The sequence below is a fragment of the Elgaria multicarinata genome, chromosome 6, assembly GCF_023053635.1.
Source record: "Elgaria multicarinata webbii isolate HBS135686 ecotype San Diego chromosome 6, rElgMul1.1.pri, whole genome shotgun sequence".
NCBI classification, from domain to species: Eukaryota; Metazoa; Chordata; class Lepidosauria; order Squamata; family Anguidae; genus Elgaria; species Elgaria multicarinata.
In genome coordinates this window covers 40,084,641-40,107,557 of record NC_086176.1, presented here as the reverse complement: position 1 = coordinate 40,107,557, position 22,917 = coordinate 40,084,641, and the positions used below count along the sequence as shown (strand labels likewise).

Below are 22,917 nucleotides of genomic sequence, written 5' to 3'. Positions count from 1 at the left end.
TCCTAAAAGGAAAGCATGTTTTATTGCAATGCTGTGCTCAGTATCCACCTAATAATACTGTTTTATACACTCCCAAACTCAAATGCCTCCATCAACTTTTCATCACCATTTGTCTTAGTTTAATGGTGCTCTACAGAACTGAATATTGTCCAAACAAAACATATCTTCTTCCAGTTTCATATGTCTTCAACACCAAACATTTCAAATTTAACATCTAATCCTTACCTACTTTGGCCTTTGCTAGTTCTGACCTGACATTGACACACTGACCTTGAGGGGATCTACACTAGTCAAGTTAGAACGTGTCTTACCATTTTTAAGTGTGTGTTTGGTAGTATTTCACCACATGACGTTCAGTTTGTGACGTTTTATTGTTGTCTGTTCTCTGGTTTTTATTTTGAACTTCTCTGAAATAAGTCGTTCTATTTGTTATGATGTGGCTGATTTCATCATATTAAATGGATTTCCTGTAGTTCTTAATTAGCCAATCACATTCCTGGGGGCATGTTTATGTAATTTCCGCACCCAAAGTTAGAGCCTTTTTTTTTTCAAGCCTCTTTTTTGCAGACACTTCCAGTTTCACTTTTGGGAGGCTGCTTGCTGGATTGTTTGTAGGTGGAGGATTGTCTCTGAGAGAAGAGGAAGTGGGAGGAGAAATTGGCAGAATAGAGCAAATGGATTTCTTTTCTTAGTGTGGCCAAAAGGAATGCATTCCCACGGAAAGAGAAAAGTAAGTAAACGTTTTAAAAACTGCTATGTTTTAAATCGTTCAAAAACAAAACGTTCAATGACTGTAAAAGCAATGTGTAGACCCCCTCCTTGTTTTCCCAAGTTTAATTGGTTGTTCTTTGGGATAAGAAAGCACTTCCACATAACTTTGGCAATCATCATTTCATACCACAACTGATGAATCTTTCAACTAGTATAATATTAAATAGTAATGAAAAACATATGGTAAGCAACTTACCAATTTTCTATTTTCAACACCCAAAGATATCAGTGACTGGAGGATTAGAAATGCAAGACTCCTCAAAATTTCCCTGTTAAAGAGTAAAAAATAAAAATGTTCAATTAACATTTATAGCCACCAAACATTAAAAAGTATAACAATGTATGTGCACAGAACCTACATATAAAAACCACTGCATAAAAGCTTTATAAAGAAAAAATGTACTGTAGTTATGATGCACAATTGTGCATTTTGTAGAAGATAAAGCTCATATATTAAGTTACATGATTCCTAACACTTTTTTCAATTAAAATATTAATGCTATAATCATATAATGGCTATGACCATTTAAGAACTCTTTTGAAAACATATCTACTAATAGTTGTTCAGCATATTGCATTTTCTAATGCCAAAATGTTTCTCATCAAATACCTATGTTTCTATATTAGCAAATACCCAGGAGTTATTATAAATGCCCTCTGTGCTCATGCAGACATGGTGTTAATCAGCCCAGTAAATTACCTTAATGGCTTGTAAAAGCATGACTATATTCTTGCTACTAGAGAAGCAAGCAGCCCCCAAGCTCCTCTATAGTTAGTCACTGTTGAACACATCTATATGGTTGTATGTTGTAATGGCATTACTTAACAATTTCCACATCTATCCAAAATTAGACATTTTTAGCATCACTGTTTATCTTCTTACATTATTCTTGGATGTAGGAATTTCTGCAGCACACATACTGGGGTAATGTACTATATGGGGTGAAGTCCAGGCTACATCCCTTTCAGAGGGATCAAAATATGGCAAGATGTGGGCTCTTGCCATGTGCTCAGGTGCCTCACATTTCCCAGCTTTACTGGAATACAGTATCCTCTACAACAGCATATGACATAACATATGTACATGTTTCAATCACTGTTATACTTTATTAAAGTGTGCATGATAGTAGCACCAAAAGGGTATAGCAAGCATTTTCTTTATATTAAGAATATGCAGAAATATCCACTAATCTCAGTATGAGTAGAGAGGAAGAGAGTTCACAAACATGCACATCATAAGAAGTGTTAATCTGAATGATAGAAAGTTGATACATTCCACAATAAATAAATAAATATAACAGTGTTAAAAGAAAAGCTCCAGAGTCTTTCTAAGCGGGTCCATAAGTCACTTCAAGCCATGGTGGCTTATAAACTAATGTATCCTCCATGCGATTGGGCAAATAAGCTACTGTGCATAGCTTATTTTCAGCACCCTTGCTCCTCCTCCCTCTACAGTCCTCCCACTCAGCAGGTGGCAGCAGTAAACAATGTTGTGCGCTGCATGTAAACCAGGGCGACAATCTTGCGATCATAAAATTGCGAGTTCATCGCCCTTCTACCCCTCTCAACTAGCCATGGCCTAAGGCTTATTGTGATGTTCAAACACAGTTTACTGTGTTTGTTTTTGTTCAAATGCAATGTCCAATAACTTTCCCCAAAAAATAAAGAACAGTTGGTTTTATCAAACATAACACTAGTGGGAAAAGTATAAGACTTGACATTCTACTAGTGGTTACATGTTCTGCTAGCATCTGTGCAAGCACTAGTGACACAGCTAGTGCATGTAGCTTTAGCAACACTTAGCATACTCTAATAAATTGTGAAAGAGTTAGCACAGATGTTGGATTTGACACTTGCACAAGGATAAAAGTAGGAGAAGCTTTGTGCTACTGGAATGACACCGTTAGATATACCCCATTCTATCCCTGCAGTGCTAAGGATACAGATGATTTATTGCATATCCTAAAGGAGCATTTTCATTAGCGTCAACTTCAATATTAATGCCAGCAATACTTACCAGCCTTGACTTAATTTTATAGTTTCTCTTTAGAAGTGCATATATCACATTGAAAGTGAGAGCAATTTTGATAATAAGGGGAGGGGGGAGGGGAAGAAGTAGAACACTGAGGAATTTATATCTTTTTGAACCTTTGGCTATCATGACTCCATTTGCATTCAAATCTGTAGAGATTGGGTTCCGTAGTGTTTCGGAGCAGCTCTGTAGAATTTGACAGACTGTACAGATACTATAGATAGAATGCAATCCTATGCATGTTTAGACAGAAGGAAGTCATACAATTCCTAGTACGGCTGGCTGAGGAATGCTACGAGTTGTAAGATTTCCCCACCCTTGCCTAAACGTATGTAGGATTTTGCCCTAAAGTAAGCAAAATTTATTTTGCTTAAAAGAAGATGGCAAAGCTTTTCTTGTGTTGTTGATGATGTAAGCAAATTAACACTTGGCACTTTCTCCAAAATAGAGACAAAGGAATTTAACACTGTGAAGATATGGACTATAATTTCTTTCTTATGATAGTATGCATGAGCATGATATTTGTGAGTGTAGGTGGAAGCATGGAAAAAAGACATAGACACCAGAGCTTGGGTTAACTAGGGCCTCTTTATTAAATAATAATCTTAATCTATCCCTCCCTGGATCTGCGTGTGAAAGTGCGGGAATTAAACCTAAGCTCAGGCTGCTTGCCTGTCTTAAAGGGCGAGCTACTCTGCCAAGCCAAAAGCCGGAACTCCAGCTTCTTGCTTGTGGGACACTTTGTAAGTGTGTGGGGGGGGATCACCCTACAACACCTGCACATTCCCTGCCACAAATTAACTTATTTACAAGACTCAGACTGCCATAACGCCACCAGTATGAAGTAGGCAAAAACCTAGGAGTAAAAATTCCTACTTAGCCCTCCCTCCAAAGGGAGCGACTGGCTATTCCCATACTAGTAACGGGAGGGAGGGAGGGAGGGAGGGAGCCGAAAACGAAAGAGGTTGAGCCTCGGGGCGTGCAGCCTTTTATAGCTGCGGCCCCGCCTCCGTCTCATGTGGCTCACATTCCTGAGCCACGTGAGCAGTCTTCCTCCTGCTCCACCCCTCTCCCAATGGCCGCTTCCTGCCCAAACCGTTGGCTGGGCGGGTAAGTGGATATCTATATAGGCTGCATCTAGTGTTTTTCATGCACATATCAGTGACAGCTAAAACTAACATCCTGTCAAGCATATTGAAATATTGCACTTTTAATGGATAATTTTAATGAATAACAGTGATGGTCTGTGCTTAGATTAAGGAAACATTTCATCTTTACATGAATAATACTTCTTAAGACCAGAGAAATAATCAGCAAAATTTACTTTGGGGGATAAACTTTCTTTTAAAAAGTTATCTCTCTGCAATATCTGATAAACATTAGAGGACAATTATATACATAAACATAAGTTGGTTTAATCAGAACAAAAGATGGTGTATTCCAAGGTAAAAATGATGCGCAGATGTTTTAATCAGGAATGCTATAAAATCCACTTAAATAATTATTGCACAAATAATGTTTATTTTAAGACATTCCATATGTGACCACATGGTGCTAATTAGAACTTGTGTGGGCTCCTGAAAGTCAAATTTGGCAGGCAGGCAGATACTACACATATATCCGCTATGTTAAAATAATACATCTGTGGGGGGAAAAATCTTTCTATACAAAAAAAAAAAAAAAAAAAAAGTGAAAATATAAATCAGATCAGGAAATCAGTCAAAACTGTTAGAAGACAAGAGCCTTTGAAGAATTAGACAAGACTGTTAGAAGAAGGAATAAATTGAAAAAGAAAAGATTTTGCCAAGGGAACGAAAATGGGGTTTATTTTTTGGGGTGGGGGAAGAGTTAACGTTGAAGAAACGAAAAGCTTCTAGTGAAGTCCCAGGTTCCTCAACACTTATTTCTCTTCTGCTTAAAAATTCAAAATACTTTTTCCAGCATTGCTTTAAGATGTGTTCTCAATTCAAATCACAAGAGCCATAACTAGGGTGGCCATGTGTTTAAAGTTGCAGAGGACAGTTCTTTATTTAAAGGTTGTCCTCTATCTGAAAACCTTCCGTTAAGTCCTGTTTAAAAATAAAAAAAGATATATAAGAAGGGAGAGCAGAGGCCTTGAAGCTGCCCATCAACAGCAGCTAGACAGCAGACTGCACAGGTCACACTCTTCCCCACTCTGGTAAGATGCATTGTATTTCTGTTGAAATTATAATAATTATGTCTAAATTTGCATTTATACAGATGAATCATCACATGCACATTTTTTGTAAATGTGGTCCTCTTTTGTAGTGATACAGAAGTGGCCACCATATTGTACAAGTGAGCAAAATGATTAAAGTATATTAACATGGGGTGGTAAAAGGTGGTTTCCCCTGAATCCTGTATCAAACGTACTTCTTTCTTCTGGATTATTTAACTTTGAATATTTCCATGATCATCAAATGAAATGTGAGGTTTCCTTACCATATTTAAATAATGTGGAAAAGTGGAATAAATCAATCCTTCTACCACTGTTATACCATAACTGTAGTTCTGTGGTAGTTATTAGTACCTATTAGTCCACTAAAAGTGGTGATATGGGCTGCATTAGCTTCTGCTGGAGGAATGCTTGTGGTCCTGATTTGCATGGCACTGTCCTTACCCCCACCATTGGGCATTCCACTCTGGGCTTCTGGACTGCATCCCAGACCCACTCAGAAATTCCCGCAAGGGAGTGTCCTTATTTTTATGTGTGAAATCAAAGCATGCAAGATATCACACAGTTGGCAATAAGAGAACCTAAACTGCAAAGTATGCCAGCTAATTGGTGGAATGTATCATTCTAAGTTTTGAATTTGCTCTTGCTCTGTCCAGATATGTTCCAGGCTATGTTAGGCCTGTTTTACATACCACATATCAAAATGCTGTATTACTCCACCAAAGACACATAACTCTAATGCGGTACAAACGCAGATGTTGATCCCAAAGTCGGGGTAAATCGCAACTATGAATATGTGCATTATCGCATTAAAAACCCGGACGGCTGCGTCATGTGTCCTAAAATGTGAACATGCGCATTTAGGTTGGGGTAAAGAAGCTGTATAGACATACCCCTAGATGGTCTAAATCTCTGAAACATGAAGATACGCATTAACCAGACCACTAAAATTAAGTTTAGCCAGATTGCTAGGAAAGTCAGTCATTTGTGTGCGTGTTTTTTTTTTAAATAGCTGCTTTTCATATTGCACAATAGATAGATCACATTCAAACGCAAAAAACACAAGGCCCAATTACCCTTTTTTGTACATACAGTTAAGGTAGCTAAAATATGGTACAGAATATCTATAGGATAGTTTTCATAATCCTGTGTAAATTTGTATGCCATTCACTTTCCAAAATGTAACATAACAAAATAGCACAGAAATGAGGGCATACAGATATGTTCCTACATAGGTTATCTCTGTGTAATAAAAATGTCATGCATGTAGTGGCTTCTTGTTCTTCTTGTGAGAAAACAGTTATCACCTACAAATTCTGCCATGAACCTGCATAGTTTTGCTAATAGAATCTCCATGAAAGATGGAATCCAAGTGTCACTGTTTTTGTTGGGGTAGATGGAAGCTTACTGCCATCTGGTGGAGCAATCAACTCTCCTGATTCAGCCTTTACAGTAAATAGTAGTGCAACTGAAATTGAAAGTATGGCTTCATCTTCATCAGAACAGAGTATTACATTGAGGTTATTAATGTGAGTTAGGAGTGTGTCAACAAATCAATCCTGTAAACGACAGCTTCTCACTAATCAAAAGCAAAGTCTTGTTAGTACATCTATGCATAGTAGCTGTTATGGCTGCAGCATGGAGTATGAGAAGGACGTAAGACAAGCAATCCGGCTAACAATAACTCTTCCTAGGTTCTCACTGCTGGCATCAAATGGAAATCTCCTGGCTACCTCCACTAAAGCAGCTGTATAACCTTCTATAACTTATTTACTGACCCAGCCAACTCACTGTATTGGTTACTAAGGAGAAGCAATTAGGTACGGGGTGAAAAACAAGGTATCGGTCCAAGCTTAAACCAACAACAAATTTAGGTTTTACTAAAGGCTGTGAAAAGCAGCAATTAAACAGTTACTGTTATAATATCTGGCAGGGGTTGGGAGACAGATTTAGCAGTTAGCCATAAAAACAATTAGGATATGAAAATAGCATGGGAAAACATCCACCTAAACCTAGAGCTTTATCACACCAGCATTATACTGTGCAATCACTGTGAATTGTGTGCAAAGGACTCCAAAGTTTTCCAGCTTATAATCTGCTTTTATTGTGAAGTACTCCCAAGCATCCTGCTTTAATTGTGCTTCTTAACCAAAAGAATTGCAATATTTTGCTACTAGTTTTTGAGCGTATCATTTGTTGTTTTCCGAGCGGCCACTGGGGCACAGGAGCAGGATTTGAAGAAAAATTAAACAAATACTTACATCTGTGTAAGCTTTAAAGATAAAGACATCAAAATTGGCACAGTAATATATATTAAGGAGAGCTTTAAGCATACCAAATTTGAATCGGATTGGGTCATCTGTTGGTTTTTTATGATTTTTTTTTACATTTCACCCTTAAACCCATTTCCTGGTATGCAAAGGATCTAGCCACCCGCTAGCAATAACAACAACAACAACGGTGACAGCTTAGCGCTGTAGAGGATAATTCGAGGGAAATAGGTACGTGGGATGAAGCTCCTAGTCTGGACTGTTCCTCTATTAAAGGTAAGAACTAGCAAGCAGTGTCAGCTCATCGTAGTCCATCTCCCTTTAAGGGTAGCTTCTACCCTTTTTGCCTCTGGAGTTAAAGTGCTCTGCAGCACATTCTGTCCTGGGCAGGATCTACACTTCTGCTTTATAACAGTATTGGTGCATTGACAACTGTTGGGGACCATGACACATTCCATATACCGTTTTCAAACCACTTTCAAAGTGTTAGATCCTGCTTGGTGTAGATGCGGCCCTGATTTCTTATGATTTCAGCTCTTTTTCTCCTGAATTCTCCAATAACTCTTCCTCTCCGCTTGGCAGCTTCACTTACCCCTCAATCTCTTCGCCAATTAGAAGGGCAGGACACTTTCTCTATGTTCCTGTTTCCCGTAATAATTAGGTTTCTATTGGTCCCTTATTATGTTCCCATAATATGATGTATCATTAAGTTCAATGTGTGCTTCTTCTGATTCTAAAGCGGGGAGAATATTTGAAACATGACATGGATAAGGGTACTTTTCACAAGGTTTGCAGTTTAAGATGTCTCAGAGTCCCTTGCTAGTTCCTCTTTGCATAAAAGGTACAACAAGGGAGTTGACTATGAAGAAAACCTTGCCCTAATAAAACTCAAGACGATGATTATTTCCTCTCACCCAATCCTTTTTACTGAGCCAAGAAATATAGACGCAGTGTAACTACACTTCAGGTAATTCCTTAGGAACATTTAATTGATCTATACATTTAACAGAAATGTGTCAGCTTTTAGCAATTCGCAAAGCTGTTGCTTTCACAGTACATCTCTCATTAATGACAGGCATAACTCAAAGTATTCTTGTGGGAAAGTATCATAAAATTCAAATGACTGTATGGTGTGTGAAAGGAATATGAGGTGGCCATTCATTTTTTCCAAGAATTTAGCACTTTCAAGTTGTGGGTGAGGGAGGGAAGAGATATTTGGTTGTTTTAGCAAAGAAGAATATGCACGTGTTTACCACCTTTGTGATTTTGCTTCTAAAAACAAACATCTGGGTAACTAAGGAATTCTTACTGAAACAGCAGAACCTGAGGAAAAGTTAAATGGATTTGCAAGAGAGATGCTAATGCATTTTTATTTTATTTATTATTTATTTATTAAGACATTTATATCCTGCCCTATATCACAAGGATCTCAGGGCGGCGTACAGATAAAATCATGCAACCAATACAATAAAAATACACAGCTAAAAACAAATTAAACCACTAATAAGCCAAAACCAGTAAAGAATTTAAAAACAGTAAAATCAATTAAAACAATTAAAACTATGTACAGGCTTGGTGAATTTAGCCATCAAAGGCTTTGTTAAAAAGCCATGTCATAACCTGATGTGGGAATGAAACCAGTGCCAGCACCAGTTGGGCCTCTAAAGGGAAGGCATTCCACAGCTGGGTGCCATAACATAGAAAGCCCTCTCCCACGTCCCACCATAGTGTATGTCCCATGTTGGTGAGATGTGGAGGAGGGCTCCTACAACAGAACTCAAATCTCAGACAGGCATGTATAGGAAGAGGCGCTCCTTCAAGTATCGAGGTCCCAAGCCATTTAGGGCTTTAAACATCATTACCAACACCTTGAATTCTGACCGGAAGTGAATAGGCAGCCAATGCAATTCTTTTAAGACCGGTGTTACGTGGCCTCTGAAAGAGTCTAGCTGCTGCATTTTGCACTAGCTGCAACTTCTGAGTCATCTTTAAGGGCAGCCCCACATAGAGTGCATTGCAGTAGTCTAATCTGGAAGTTACCAATGCATGCACTGCTGTGGCTAGGTTATCCCCATCCAGGAAAGACCGTAGCTGGTGGATCAGCCAAAGCTGATCCCAAGTACTCCGAGCCACGGAGTCCTCCTGGGCCTCTAGTGACAAGAATGGATCTAGGAGTACTCCCAAGCTACGCACCTGCTCCTTCAGAGGGAGTGCAACCCCATCCAGAACAGGTTGTTTATCCAATTCCCAGACTTGGGAACCACCAATCCACAGAGCTTCCGTCTTATCAGGATTCAGCTTCAGTTTATTAGCCCTCATCCAGCCCATTACAGCCTCCAGGCACTGGTCCAGCACCTTCACCGCCCTAATGACCTCACCCAGCGGCTTCATATAGCTGTTGAACAGCATGGGAGATAGAATAGAATCCTGTGGCACCCCACAGCTTAATAGCCATGGGGTGGAACAGGAATCCCCCAATATGAATCTCTGAACTCAGCCCTGCAAGTAGGAGCAGAATCACTGTAAACAGTGTCCAATACTCCCATCTCACCAATCTGATCCAGTAAGAAACCATGATCAATGTTTACCAGCCCACATGTGCCAGTTGCATGCTAGCTCATTTCATTAATTACCCTTGGTGGGTGTGGGTTGTTGTGATATCCGAACCCAGTGAGGGTGAACAGCTGGGGTGGTTAACAAACCACCCAGCAATCCTACAACAGAACATGGGTTCTGGGTAGTTTGTTAACCACTCCAGCCAGCCACCCTTGCTAGGTTCCGACATCGTCACAACCAATGCCTGGCAAAGGTAATTAGGGAAATGAGCTGTTATATATAGGGCTAACTCTGGGTGATTGTGTGAACCCAGTCACTAAGCAGTCAGGTTCTGAGACACGATGCACTCACAAAACCGAAAAATGGGTGATACTCTGGGAGAACAAGAAGTTCAATTAAGTGCTGACACAGCATTCTTTGACACGGTGCAGTCCTGTCTAGATTATGCATCTCAGGATGTCTGAAACAATTTGAGTAGATAAAGCTGTTGTCATGAGAGAAGATAAAAGCCATTTTATGTTGGCCCTCTAATTAAAGTCCATGGTTGTTTATGCGTATTCCTTTCCATGTAAATCCTTTGGGAAAGCAGCAGAGATCAATGTGCCTAACAGATGTAATTAAGAAAGAGACCTGAGGCCACAGGTGCTGTTGACCTGAATGAGCATCTTGCGAGTTTGAAAGTTTAAAGCTACGTGTGGTGGAATGTTTCCAGGTATTATTATTATTTTCAGTCTCATAAAATCAACCACCTTAGGAAACAATATGTGATGGAGACATGGCATTGAAGAAAGGAGGTGCCAAAATGAAAGTATGACTGGGATTTTGCAGTGTTAGCATAAGAATGGAAAAGGAGTCGTGCTGGATCAGATCAAGGGTCCATCAAGCCCAGCACTCTATTCACATAGGCCATAACTAGACGGGGTGAAATCTCGGGGCGATCCCCAGGATTGTCCCTGTGCGTTCACATGATGCACAGGGGATCCTGGGATCAGGGAGGGATGATTCCTCCCTTGCTCCAGGATCTCTCCCTACCCTTTGAGTCTGGTTTTTCCGCGATCCCGGGCTAAGCCCGAGACTGCAGAATCTGTGGCCGGGCATTGCGGTTTGTCCCAGTTCCTCGTGAGGACCCAGGAGCCACGCACAGGGTGCAGAGCTCCTCAGGAGCACTGCGCCCATCGGGGGTGGGGTGGGGGGAGCAGGGAATATAACTTACGTTTTGCGCACGAGTGCTCATGCGCATCTTCCCGTTTAAGAAAAGAAAATGGCAGGCGCTCTCCCTCTGAGGTCGTCGTGTGCCACGTTTAAACAGAGGGGGGATCTCATGATAAAAACATGAGTAGTTTCCCCATATGTATGCCTTTTTGCACACAATTTTCCCTAATATATTTTTGAACATTTTTTTTATTATTGGAAAACCACATAACAACATTCAGAGAACTGTGAAAGCCAAAGAATAATTGTGTTCCAGTTCATATATTATTTTGGGAACTACAAATTAGGTCGGTCCATATTAAATGCAAACCAGATTAATCTCCTCCTCCATCATTACGTACACTGTAAAATCTATAAGTTTATATTATAAAATGTTACATTAATAATAAATAACAATAATAACGCATGATGCATTACTTTAGACATGGGCATACTCTTGATCAAGATGTGCCAGAGAATCTGCTGTAGAAAGGCTTCCCCCTTCTTTACCCTTTAAACACATTTTCACATTGTATATAACAGCTGAACATTTATGCTTGCTATAGTTGAACCACCACTAGTCTGTGCTGTTGTATAAGAAATATATCCATATAGACTTAATATAAAAATGATTTGTAAATAGAGTAGTTTTCGCGATTGTAGCTACACATTATGAATTAGACTGAACAATGTTTCAATGATACTTTGTATTTTACTAGTAAATTTTCCTAGCACACAAGTTTCATATCAAATTGAAGTAATAACATTGCAAAAGCTCTGTCTTCTATGAAATTGATTCAATGGAAAAGTAAACCTTTTGGGGATGGAAGGTGAAACAGGGAGATAAAAAGAAGAGAGAGCTAGTTTAAACAGCTAATGTAGCCACTAATTTGTGACATATTACAGTTATGTAGCTTTTCTAGATTGAATCTTAAGGATTTCATGTAGATAACAGATTCAACTAAGGGATGAAGACAGTGCTCAAGCTGTGTGTACATTATCTTTTCCAGCATTATCTGTTTCTGTATGGAACATATTAATAGGGTGGTAAGCTTTCCAGACAGGCAGGAAATTGTGTTGGATCCCAATATTATTCAACAGTATGTTGGAGGAGTTCAAGTCTTGTGAGACTTATTGGCAACTGACCTGTAATGAGAATGTGAATGCGTGGCAAAATTCTAGGGGGAGTAATTTCATGAGATTTTTCAAATTACTAAGCAAAAGATTGATCTTTAACCCATATTAGTGCTGTCAATGAAAAAAAAAATCTTCATAGATGTAATAACCTTCTTGACAATTGTATCTTAATTAGAAGCTGCACAACACTGGTTGAATGCTGACGTTTGCTCTTTAGAGAGTTGGTACACCTGTGTCTGAAATGTGGCCTTACTGAGAAAAAAAAAGACTCATTAAACAAACAAACAAACAAACTACTAGGGGTGTGCACTCTGCACTGAAAATCCGAGCGTCCGACGGTGCTCTGAACTTTTGGTGCAGTTAGGGGATGGTTTTAAAACTATTGGATACCCGCGGTGCAGAGCGAAGGTCATTTGGACCAAATTTCATCTCATTATCTTTAACAAAGATGGAGATGTAAGCATTTTTGTTAATTGCCATAAGCTACAAGGAGCGGTTATCCAAAAATGGAATGGTTCTCTGATGGGTAATCCAATGGTGCAGAGACACAGAGTCACACCAAAAATTGGGACAAAGAAACACCTCACTGGAGCTCTGATCTGAATTTCAGGGTGGAGAAGACCTGCTCTGCACACCCCTAGAAACTACCATCTATAAGCCATGGTAGTATCCCTGTATTTCCTATGTGAACAATAACTCTTGTGTTCCACCACAACTTCAGATGTTGTTCTAGAGAGATATGCTTGGTGGTTGGCCCAGAAGCTGCAGCTAGTACAAAATGCTGCAGCTAGACTGTGTAGTGAAATGATGTACTGGGAAACATATTACACACCAGTTAAAAGAACTGAAATGCCTACCAATATACTACTGAGTCATGTTCAATGTAATTATCTTGACATATAGTGCCCTATATTGCTTAGAACTTGGATACCTGATGGAGTGCCTTCTCCCTTATTTACCTCCCCAAATACTAAGACATAGCAGGGGTGTTCTCTTGGCAGTACTGCACTTGCCAGGATTTCAATACAAAGAAGACTAAAGACTAGCCTTTTCCGGCAGGCCTATCCAGATCAACGTAAAATCATGACTTTTTATGATGTATTGATTCCTGTTCTAATGTTGTTCCCCGCCTCGATCCAAAGGGAGAGGCGGGTAAGAAATTATTATTATTATTATTATTATTATTATTATTATTATTATTATTATTATTATTATTATGCTGAGAGAGGGTGTTCTTGATACAGTCACCCCAACTATAGAATTTCTCTCCCCCCACCCTCCCAAGACATGGTGCTTAGTCTTTTAAGCTTTCAGCACCAACTAAATACCTATTTGTACACTGTACACTAAAGGCTTTTGATGGAATCTGTGTTGCTGCACTTTGTAAACCACTAAGCATCTGTGTATGTGCTCTCCTCGGTTTTCACTGTTTCTTGTTTACTGATACATTGTATGATTTTAGTGTGTTTTATCGATATTGAACCCCATTTTAGGATTATTTTATGCAGGTATTAAATTTTATAAAAATAATTCTTTAAAAACTAGGCCAGTGTAACTGAAAAAATTATGTGTGACTTCTCATATGCAGTGAGTAATTTTTCCTTTCCTTTTTAAAAAAACTTTTGTAGCACTTACAAAGCTTTAATAAATAGATGTTACAAAAATACATTCTGTCCTTAGGGCCCAACTGGTTTCATTAACATTGAACTGATCTTTGAAATTATTTAATGACAGAATTACAAATTAAGACTTCATACACCATCTAGTTTAGCCACTAATACAGCATAAGAATTAGCCATCCACCTTCCCTTCATAAAAGATTGCAATATAATGTCCACTTAGAAAAGGGTGTAGAAGTATAACATGAAGTAGATGCTCATTATTCGGAGGTTTGTCTTACAAAGTTTAAGTAATAACTGAAATTAATGCCACAAAAGATGTCCTTAAGCTAGAGTGATGCATCCTCACAAAATAGTTGTACTTTTTTTTATCTCACTTGGTTCTGAGTTATTAGAAACAGAGGCAGATGCAAAGGTAGAACAAGTTCTGAGGATCAATATTGGATCAGACTAAGCTGCAGTGTAAACAAAGCCTTGGCCATTACATGAAATGTTTGCAGTTTTTTCCCCATAGGGCTGTTGCAAAATTTCTTCCCACCCCCACTCACTTCTCCTTTTGCAGACAGTGAATTTAAGCAGGCATTTTACTTCCTAATACCTCTTTGTTATTGCCTTGGGTCATGTCTAGATTATGCCTTATCCTGGGGATCATCCTGGGATCATCTCTGTGCATCCACATGATGCACAGAGATCCCAGGGGGAGGGAGGGAAGATCCCTCCATTTCCCAGGATAACCGGGACAGCTTTTAGCTTGATTTTTCCCACAATCTCAGGATCGTCCCAAGACAGTGGGTGGCCATCCTCAGAAGCTCTGTGCCCATTGAGGCTGGGGTGGGAGGAGCGGGTTTTTTTTTTTTAAGTCCTACCTTTTGCACAGGAGCGCTCGTGCACTCCTTCTCCTTAAAAAAAAAAATGGCTGGCGCAACATCCTCTTCCACCTGGGACGTAACACACTGCATGTAGACACAGGGAATAACCATATCAGAAGATCCTTCCCCCTCCGTTGGGCTAGACTTGGTCAGTCTACCTATAGCCAGAGAAAGTTATTGAATCAATGGGCTGCTGGCCATGGAATAATCAAGGGATAGAGTAGGGATGGACAGATCTGTTAATCTTTGTCTCACCAAGGTAGTTAGTTATTTTAGGTCAAGCTCGTTCCGTCCTGTTTCTGCATGAGCTTGCAATTTGCTTTTTTAAGACGCATGTTAATTAATGTATGCATTAATGTATTCATTAATATACACATTTTAAATGTGTCCAATTTCAGGAGTTTTGACCCATGTTTGTGCATATTTTGGAACTGTACCCATTTTTCTTTGTACATTTTTCAAATGTGTACATCAGCATGGTTGTGTTTTCCAGTATGCATCGCAATGATTTCTGACCACAAATTGTGTTCAGGTCAACATTTGTATCCAGGAGGTGCAAACTGGTTAAATCTCCATCTCCTCCTCCTCCTCCTCCTCCTCCTCCTCCCAATAAATCAAAGAGCAAATTTCTCATACATCCCTTAGGCAGAATATTAGAAAGCTGGGCTGTGTGCAATATTGAAGGAAATAAGGGGAGTCATTCCAAAGGCAGAGACCAATGAAAACAGCTAGGGAGAGGAAACAGCACATAGTTGGAACAGAGGAAGGACGGCTATGCTTGCTGAAAATCACCAAAGGCCAAAGTAGGGGTGATACCAGAGAGGAAGAGGAGCCAAGTGCCAAGGCTTATAGTGAAAGGAGAGGGGGGAAAGGAGGGATATAGACAGTAAAACAGTGGTGCAGAGGGAAGTAGAGTAATGCAGAATACACTTGAATGGTTGTGAAGCAGTGGGATGGAGATGACAACATTTGGGGGGGGGGGAAGCCAAGCAAGTCCACTGTAGTCTTCACAGCAATGTATTTGGGAGAAGGAGAACCTCTAAAAGAGTAATGGTGGCAGAAGAATCAAATGAAAAGAAGGCTGGTTTCAATAAGTGCAAGTAGCTGCAACCTATGGGTGAAGAAAAGAACGTGGCGCCTGATAAGAACCTAAGAAGTGCCATGCTGGATCAGATGAGGGGTCCAGCTAGTCCAGCACTCTGTTCACACAGCCTTGCAGGTAAGGGATGTGAAGGAGGAGGAGGAGGAAGGCAATGAATGGCGAGAAAATTAGGAGAGAGAAGGTAGGTAAACAAAGCTAGAGGTAATCTTAATAAGTTGTGATAAAATAAGGATGGACAGATCAGAAGCCAAGAGAATAAGAAGGAACTCTACAAAAGAGAGGAAGTTGACTTTGCAGAGCAGTGGGTGTTATAAGATACAATGGAGTTAATCTGTTCTCCCTTCCCTCTCTTTAATGCCTTCTCACTGCAGAAGCCCATCACCCAAATGATCAGAAACAAGCAGCTTTTCAGCTTGATGGCATTTTCCTACTATGTGGGAAATGAAACAGTGGAACTGAATACAATTCATGATATCTGGAGAATTACTTTTGTCGTCTTACCTCACCAGAGAAAAGCAAGACTTCATCACAACTGGGAACGGGCCAACAGAAATATACAGGATATGATCAGATTTTGAATAGCAGCCAACAATTCATTGTATGAAATCATACAGATTTGATTCCAAGACTTAAGTAAAACTGGATGGGGTGTGTTAAGGAATAAAGTAAATGCTGTGCTCATCCAGGACTTGCAAGAGATTAGCTTTACCTTGACTTCTCTGCCAAGAGACATCAAGAAACACCTATAGAGGTTAGTGAGAGCTTGAAATGTGAGGCAGCCCTAGTTCAAGGAAATTCCATTCCCCTTCAGGTGTAGACGGACTCAAATTCATCCTGCTTCCACTGCCTCTACTGTCATATGAGGCCCCTTCTCAGCTATGAATTATGCACAGGATATCTCACACTGCTGCTAGGGCCAAGCCCAATGATTCACAGCCCAATGATTCAATGATTCAAGCCCAATGATTCAATGATTCTAAAGCTTTTAAAACTTGATGTTGTGCAGACTTCTACTGTTACTTTCTACTGTTAGTTTTTCCCTACCCTGTGCCTGCTTACCCTACCCTGTACCTGTTTGCATTCTCTTCCCCTCCTTATTGTTTTACTATGATTTTATTAGATTGTAAGCCTATGCGGCAGGGTCTTGCTATTTACTGTTTTACTCTGTACAGCACCATGTACATTGATGGTGCTATATAAATAAATAATAATAATAATAATAATAATAAGTTGCAAATGAGACTCCATGGAGCTGAAAAGATGATGGAAGCTCTCTACCTTCCCCCAAGATAAGGATGTTTCAGCTTGGGGAAAGAAACTACAGGGAAGAGGGAATATACGCTTAATTGGCCCGAGTGTTTCAACTGAGTGCTCCAAAACCTTAAGGGGTCCTGCTCACCCATCAAAGGTTTTCAGGTGACTGCTTGCAACACTCAAAGAGCCCAATTTCATTTGCAGGACTTGCAAAGGGAATGAGCAACATCCCTAACAGAGTATGCCTGAGTTCGGACAAAACACTAATCAACTTGGGGGGGGGGGATAGGAACAGAATGGGAAACAATCGTTGATTACCGTGTCATCCGAACTCGGCCTATAACACACTTTTCCAAACTAACATGGTAGAGGAAGAAATCCAGATAATACAAACAGATGGAAAGAGCCAAGCAGCAAATGTAACACAATAGAAGCAACTTCTATTTGACAAAGTGGGCTGTACATTTTGAGCCCCAGAGAATTCCTGACACTGCAAAGTCAGATAACCCTTAAATATGAAGTCCACACATGTTGATCTATCACTACCTTTCCCCAACAGACTTCTATCACTAGTATCTGCAAAATTATCCTGAAAAACATGAGCTACTACAACAGTTTAGGATTCTAAATGAGAGCAAACTGCAAAAATATCTAATGGACAACACTGGAGAAAATATACTTATTTTTCTGCTTGGGATATATGAGGGGGGGGAAAACCTATACATTTTGAAATTCTTCTGTCATTTATAGTTACAACAAGCTTCTCCTTCTCAGCTAGCCATTATAATCACAACTAGCTCCTCCTAGAAAGTATCCTAGGAATCAGCTTCATTTAAGACTGAAATCCTATACATACTTACCTGAGAGTAAGTTCCACTGATAAGGCTTAGAGTAGAACATATATAGGATTGCACTGTAAAGGCCTTACAACCACGTCTGGCTTGCCTGCGTGTGGGAAGGCAGTTGTGGATGAGGGCGAGCGAGACATGTGGTGGCCAGCCATTGGCTGCCTCCATATGGGACCATGTGGACTGGGAGGGGTCTGAAGCCTACCTTAAGGGCCGTTGCCCCTCCCAGCCGCCTCTTCGCATCATGGCTCCCTCCCTGTAGACAGTGTGGGTTTACCGGTTACTCCAGGGGGGCCAAGTAGGAATTTTTTGCTCTCAATCATTTCATTTGGGAGTATTTTCACCTACATTTTTATTCTCCCAGCATTTTAACAGTCTATAAATAAATTTTAACTTGGTGTTTTAAATTTGTAATTTTGCATTGCTGCTGTTTTTATCTGGTTGAGCTTTTATATTGTATTTTGTACTATGGTTTTATACTATTGTTTTATACTTTGAATGTTTTTAATTTTTGTGAACCGCTCAGAGAGCTCCGGCTATTGGGCGGTATAGAAATCTAATAAATAAATAAATAAATAAATAAAAATATATAAAAAAATTACTTCACACTATAAGACAGCACAGGAGTATTAAGTAGGCTAATTGGTTGAATTTGGTCACATTTAATCGGGGCAGGCGTGCGGGCATTGGGAGCAAGGATAAGGTGGGTGAGCATTCTTAGGCACCGTTGTGGTGATTGGTAACTCTTGAGGCCATCACCTGGGAGTCTTGCAGTGCCAGGTGGGGGGATAAGGGTTACCTCTGAGACCAACCTTACTCACTCAGAGTTTTGCAATCTGAGGGGGAGTGACAACGGAAGGCCTACCTACCCCAAATGGTGAATCCTGATGGGTGGCGATATACATGCATCACCTGTCAGGATCTGAATGGCTCGCCCGATCCCAATTAGAGCCAAAACGTTGGCCAAGATAGGATGCCCACCTAGGACTCCATATTTCCTTTGCAGAGTTATAATTAAATGTGGCCCTTATTTAAATCCAACTTCTTGTCTTGTCTCATTATTTTGCCCTCCACTTCCACAAATCCTTCTACTGCTCAGTGAGATTAACATGTAAGACACAGTACTTACAGCACTTCCTAAGTTCTTTACTAGTGGAAGTCAGGATTCTATATTCAATTCTTTTTATTACAGTCAACAGACCAATAAAACATATGAAAACACATAATAAATATTTTAAATACATGGAATTAAAACAGAGTATGATTGCATGAAGCCTCCTTAAAGTTCTGTACTAGAAGCAAAAGGAAGTCCTGCCATGACAACTGATCTGGTAAGGATTGCCTGATTAAGAAATTTAGCAACTTGTTCGGTGGTATGTTTATCTTCTATATAAAGAGACCAATTTCGCTCATTTATGTTTTAATCTGAAGCTTGGGCAACGCAGACATGCAGAAAATTTTGAAAATTCAAAAGAGTTCAAAGGTCGAGCTTTAATAGCAAAACAGTATGTTTCTTGGCTCTGCATCAAGCAGTCTGCTATCTCTCTAAAGTTCACTGCCAGTTTATTTGCTCTACCCCAAACAGTATCTGATCTGATGATCCGGCAAGGCAATTTTTTTCAATAATAATAATAATAATAATAATAATAATAATAATAATAATAATAATTTATTTCTTACCCGCCTCTCCACTTGGATCGAGGCAGGGAACAACAGTGAATATAAAACACATAAAACCTGATTCAAAACATAGTATACATGATTAAAACATCCTTAAAACATCCTAAAACATTCTAAAATTCCACTGGATAGGCCTGCTGGAATAGATCAGTCCTTTAATAATAAGAGTGACTTGTATCTCATTGTAAACTCGCTTAATTGAAGAAAGCCCCACTGAGTAAATTTGATTCCCCCCCCCCAATGAAGATATGTGTGTGCTTAAAGTCAGGACCACTGAGACCCACATTCAAAACTCTTCTCAGCCACCAACTCACACTTGCTATAATTCCCCTCAGCCCTAAGCCAGATTGCAGACTAGTGCTATAGAAGGGAATACATAGCCATTGCTATCACACTAATGCAAAACAGAGCAGCACCTTATACCATTTTTTTTTAAAAAAAAATTAAGGGTGTTGTTGTTAAAGCTGTCTGGGTGAGGTAACTTCCAACTGTATCTTTTAGCCAAAGGAAGGAAGCCTGCTGGGCCTGGGATCACCCTCTGGCGTTAGTTGTTGCTCCTCAGAAGTTGCTTTGCTCCTCACACTGAAGCAGGCTCACTCTAGCCTACAGAATAGCCTGGAGAAGAACACCCCAGCACCAACAGCTGAAGCTACCAGCACACTAACATTGTCTTTTCTTGTTGAGTGAGGATCTGATTGCTAGCTGTAGAAAGTAAACAGGGAGGGAGGCAACTATCATGCTCTCACGTGCTTTCAACATAAAACTTAAAGAAATGGCAAATGATATTTTTTTAAAAGAACATCTTTTATTTTTCACCTTTGCTGATTTATTTGTAGTAGATATATTTAAAAAGTCTAAAGTTGTTCCATTCTCAAACAGGTAACCATATCTTTATCCAATCATTCTCATGCTCCTAAAGTTTACACTAGTCTTGTAAGTTGCAGCTGAAGATAATATATTAGAAATAAGCCAACAAATTGGTTTTTCATATACATCATATCTTTGGGGGCTTAATCAATTCCAGACAACCAAGACCAAATATTTCATGTATAGATCACTAATATTTTTAAGACTGCAATAGAATTGCAGAATATTTTAGTCATATTTTATACAAAATTACTGAGTAAGGCTGAAATTTTATGCACATTTTCCTGAGTGTAACACAATGGGATATGCTTCAGTTTAAACTTGCTAAGATGGGGCTGTAAAACCAGATTTTTAAATAAGATTGAATTTTACTCATTTTGGCAAATAATGCATTTTCCAATATGACTGTGCACATAGTTTGGTATTTCTAAGTTTATGCACAGAACGTGCCTCTTAGTAATGCCTTTCTCCAATGATTGTAGGATTTGTGTCCCTCATTTAAGAGAATGTGAAGGCTTAAAAATGAATGAAAATTTGTATTCATCATTGTGTCTGAAAAAACCTAGCTGCCTTTGGGTCTGTCCTTACAGTAGGTGGTGCACTGAGAAATGGCAAATCAGAAATTATATATTTCTAGTACATTAATGAAAATATTAATGTTTCTAATAATATGCCATAAGAGTCTATATCCCCATACTATCTGCCTACTCAGTTAAATTTAATATACTGCACACATTTCCTCTGCTTTCCAGAACTGCAGTCTACCTGTCACACAAAACCTTGCCTCAAGCACTTTAATAAGCTCAAATTATAGGCATCCAATCTGGATCATTTTGCAGGTAATAAGCAGATCAAATATTCATGAAAATGGGTAATTCAATTTTTAGATATCCATGGACAGTTTGTTCCCATGGATGTTTTACTACTTATACTTTGCCAGATGTGTTTTGAGCCAGAAAAAGTGTGTAATCACAGTATTCGAGGGATATCTTTTGGAGAGTAGTGAAGTGAAAACTGGAGCTTATGTTTTATATTGCATCTCTACCTATTTCACCTTACTGCTTAAAATACTTACCCAAGAGCAAGTAAAGCTAAAATAAAAGGATCTGAAAAGCTCTATCATATAGAATTTTGTACATTTCTGGAAAAGGATGTATCTTTATTATTTATGTCTGGGAATAGGGTTTTAAAGCTTTGATATTGAAAGAGCTCTGTATATTGAAATAGTTTATATCCTAGATACTAAGCACATGCTGGATCTCTGCCTATGATAGCATCTTTGTATCAGTCATTGCTGCAATACTGTTTTGTTTTGTGATATTGCTGTGGTTTAGTTGATGATATACTTGTATCTTAAATGCTTATGGTTTAGACCACACTGTACGATCTGACCCTAATTTTATCTACCACGTTCCTGTGTAGATAAAGCCATGCCTTATAACTATTACTTTCTATTTTATTTCCAGAGGAAGACATAAACGGGAGGTTTTTCATGTGTGACGAAAAAGTTTGCCTTTCATTTCTGAATGTGTGAAATTGGGAATATTCCTTTAGCCACAATAGATCAAAGGATCACACTCTCATCACACTCATATGGAAGTCGTAACTCCTGAATTTTCAAAGTAATATGCAAACAAAAGGGCTGCAATCTTATACCCATTCACATGGGAGTAATCCCCATTTAAGTAGGGATAACTGCTATTTCAGTTCCTCCCAGTTCCTCATTTGTCCAATCTTAAATTAATTTCATCTTGTTTATGCATCGCTGTTTTTTAGGTCCCCATAAACATTTGCATCCATTTTGTAATAATTTTTCCTAATACACGTATTTTTAAAAGCAGTTTTCCCCAACATAAAGTGTTTTTAATGTTGTTTTCACTAATGTGTGCAGGTTTTCATAATATACATATTTTATGTGCACATTTTCTGATTGGCAGACTGAACCACAAAATTCAGAGAAGTGCAAATCTCATAGGATAATAGCATTTCAATTTGTCTATTCGTTTGGGAACTGTAAATTAGATAGGTATGCATGAAAATGAGAAATGAACAAATTTCTCCCACATCTCTATTTTTGATTTCTATAATGTTTATTGACATTAATTGGATCTGTAAAGTTAATTCCCACTGCATTAATCTGAAAATTGCATATTTATCTCCTACACAAAAGAGATATATTTCTTTGACATGAATTACAAATTAGAGTTATTGTTCATCACTTTCCTTAAATTGAAAGACTTGCTGACAGAACAACGTACTAAGATATATCTATATTCAGTTCATTTTTGGTAGCATTATTTTGAACAACTTAGTGGTTTTGCCAAAGGATATATTTGTTAGACATAGCAGAAAACAGCTGGGAGGAAGTTAAGTGCAAAATGAGTTCTACCATTAATCCATAAAACATAATAAAATGAGCAATGAGAAAACTGAAATTAACTGATAGCACCATAAACTCAATGGTACTTGTGGAGTCTTCACTCAGTTATAACATGTTAGTCTTTAGGGCCTTCTTGAATTCTTG

At 39.0% G+C, this 22,917-nt stretch overlaps 1 long non-coding RNA gene across 1 annotated transcript in view; it reads right to left on the bottom strand.

Moving 5' to 3' along the window:
• Positions 1-965: 965 nt before the first annotated feature.
• Positions 966-22,917, bottom strand: part of LOC134400241 (uncharacterized) — a 338,732-nt gene continuing 316,780 nt past the window's right edge. Inside the window, exon 4 of the long non-coding RNA XR_010025570.1 lies at positions 966-1,040. This is a non-coding gene — a long non-coding RNA (uncharacterized LOC134400241). The remainder of the gene's footprint in view (positions 1,041-22,917) is intronic.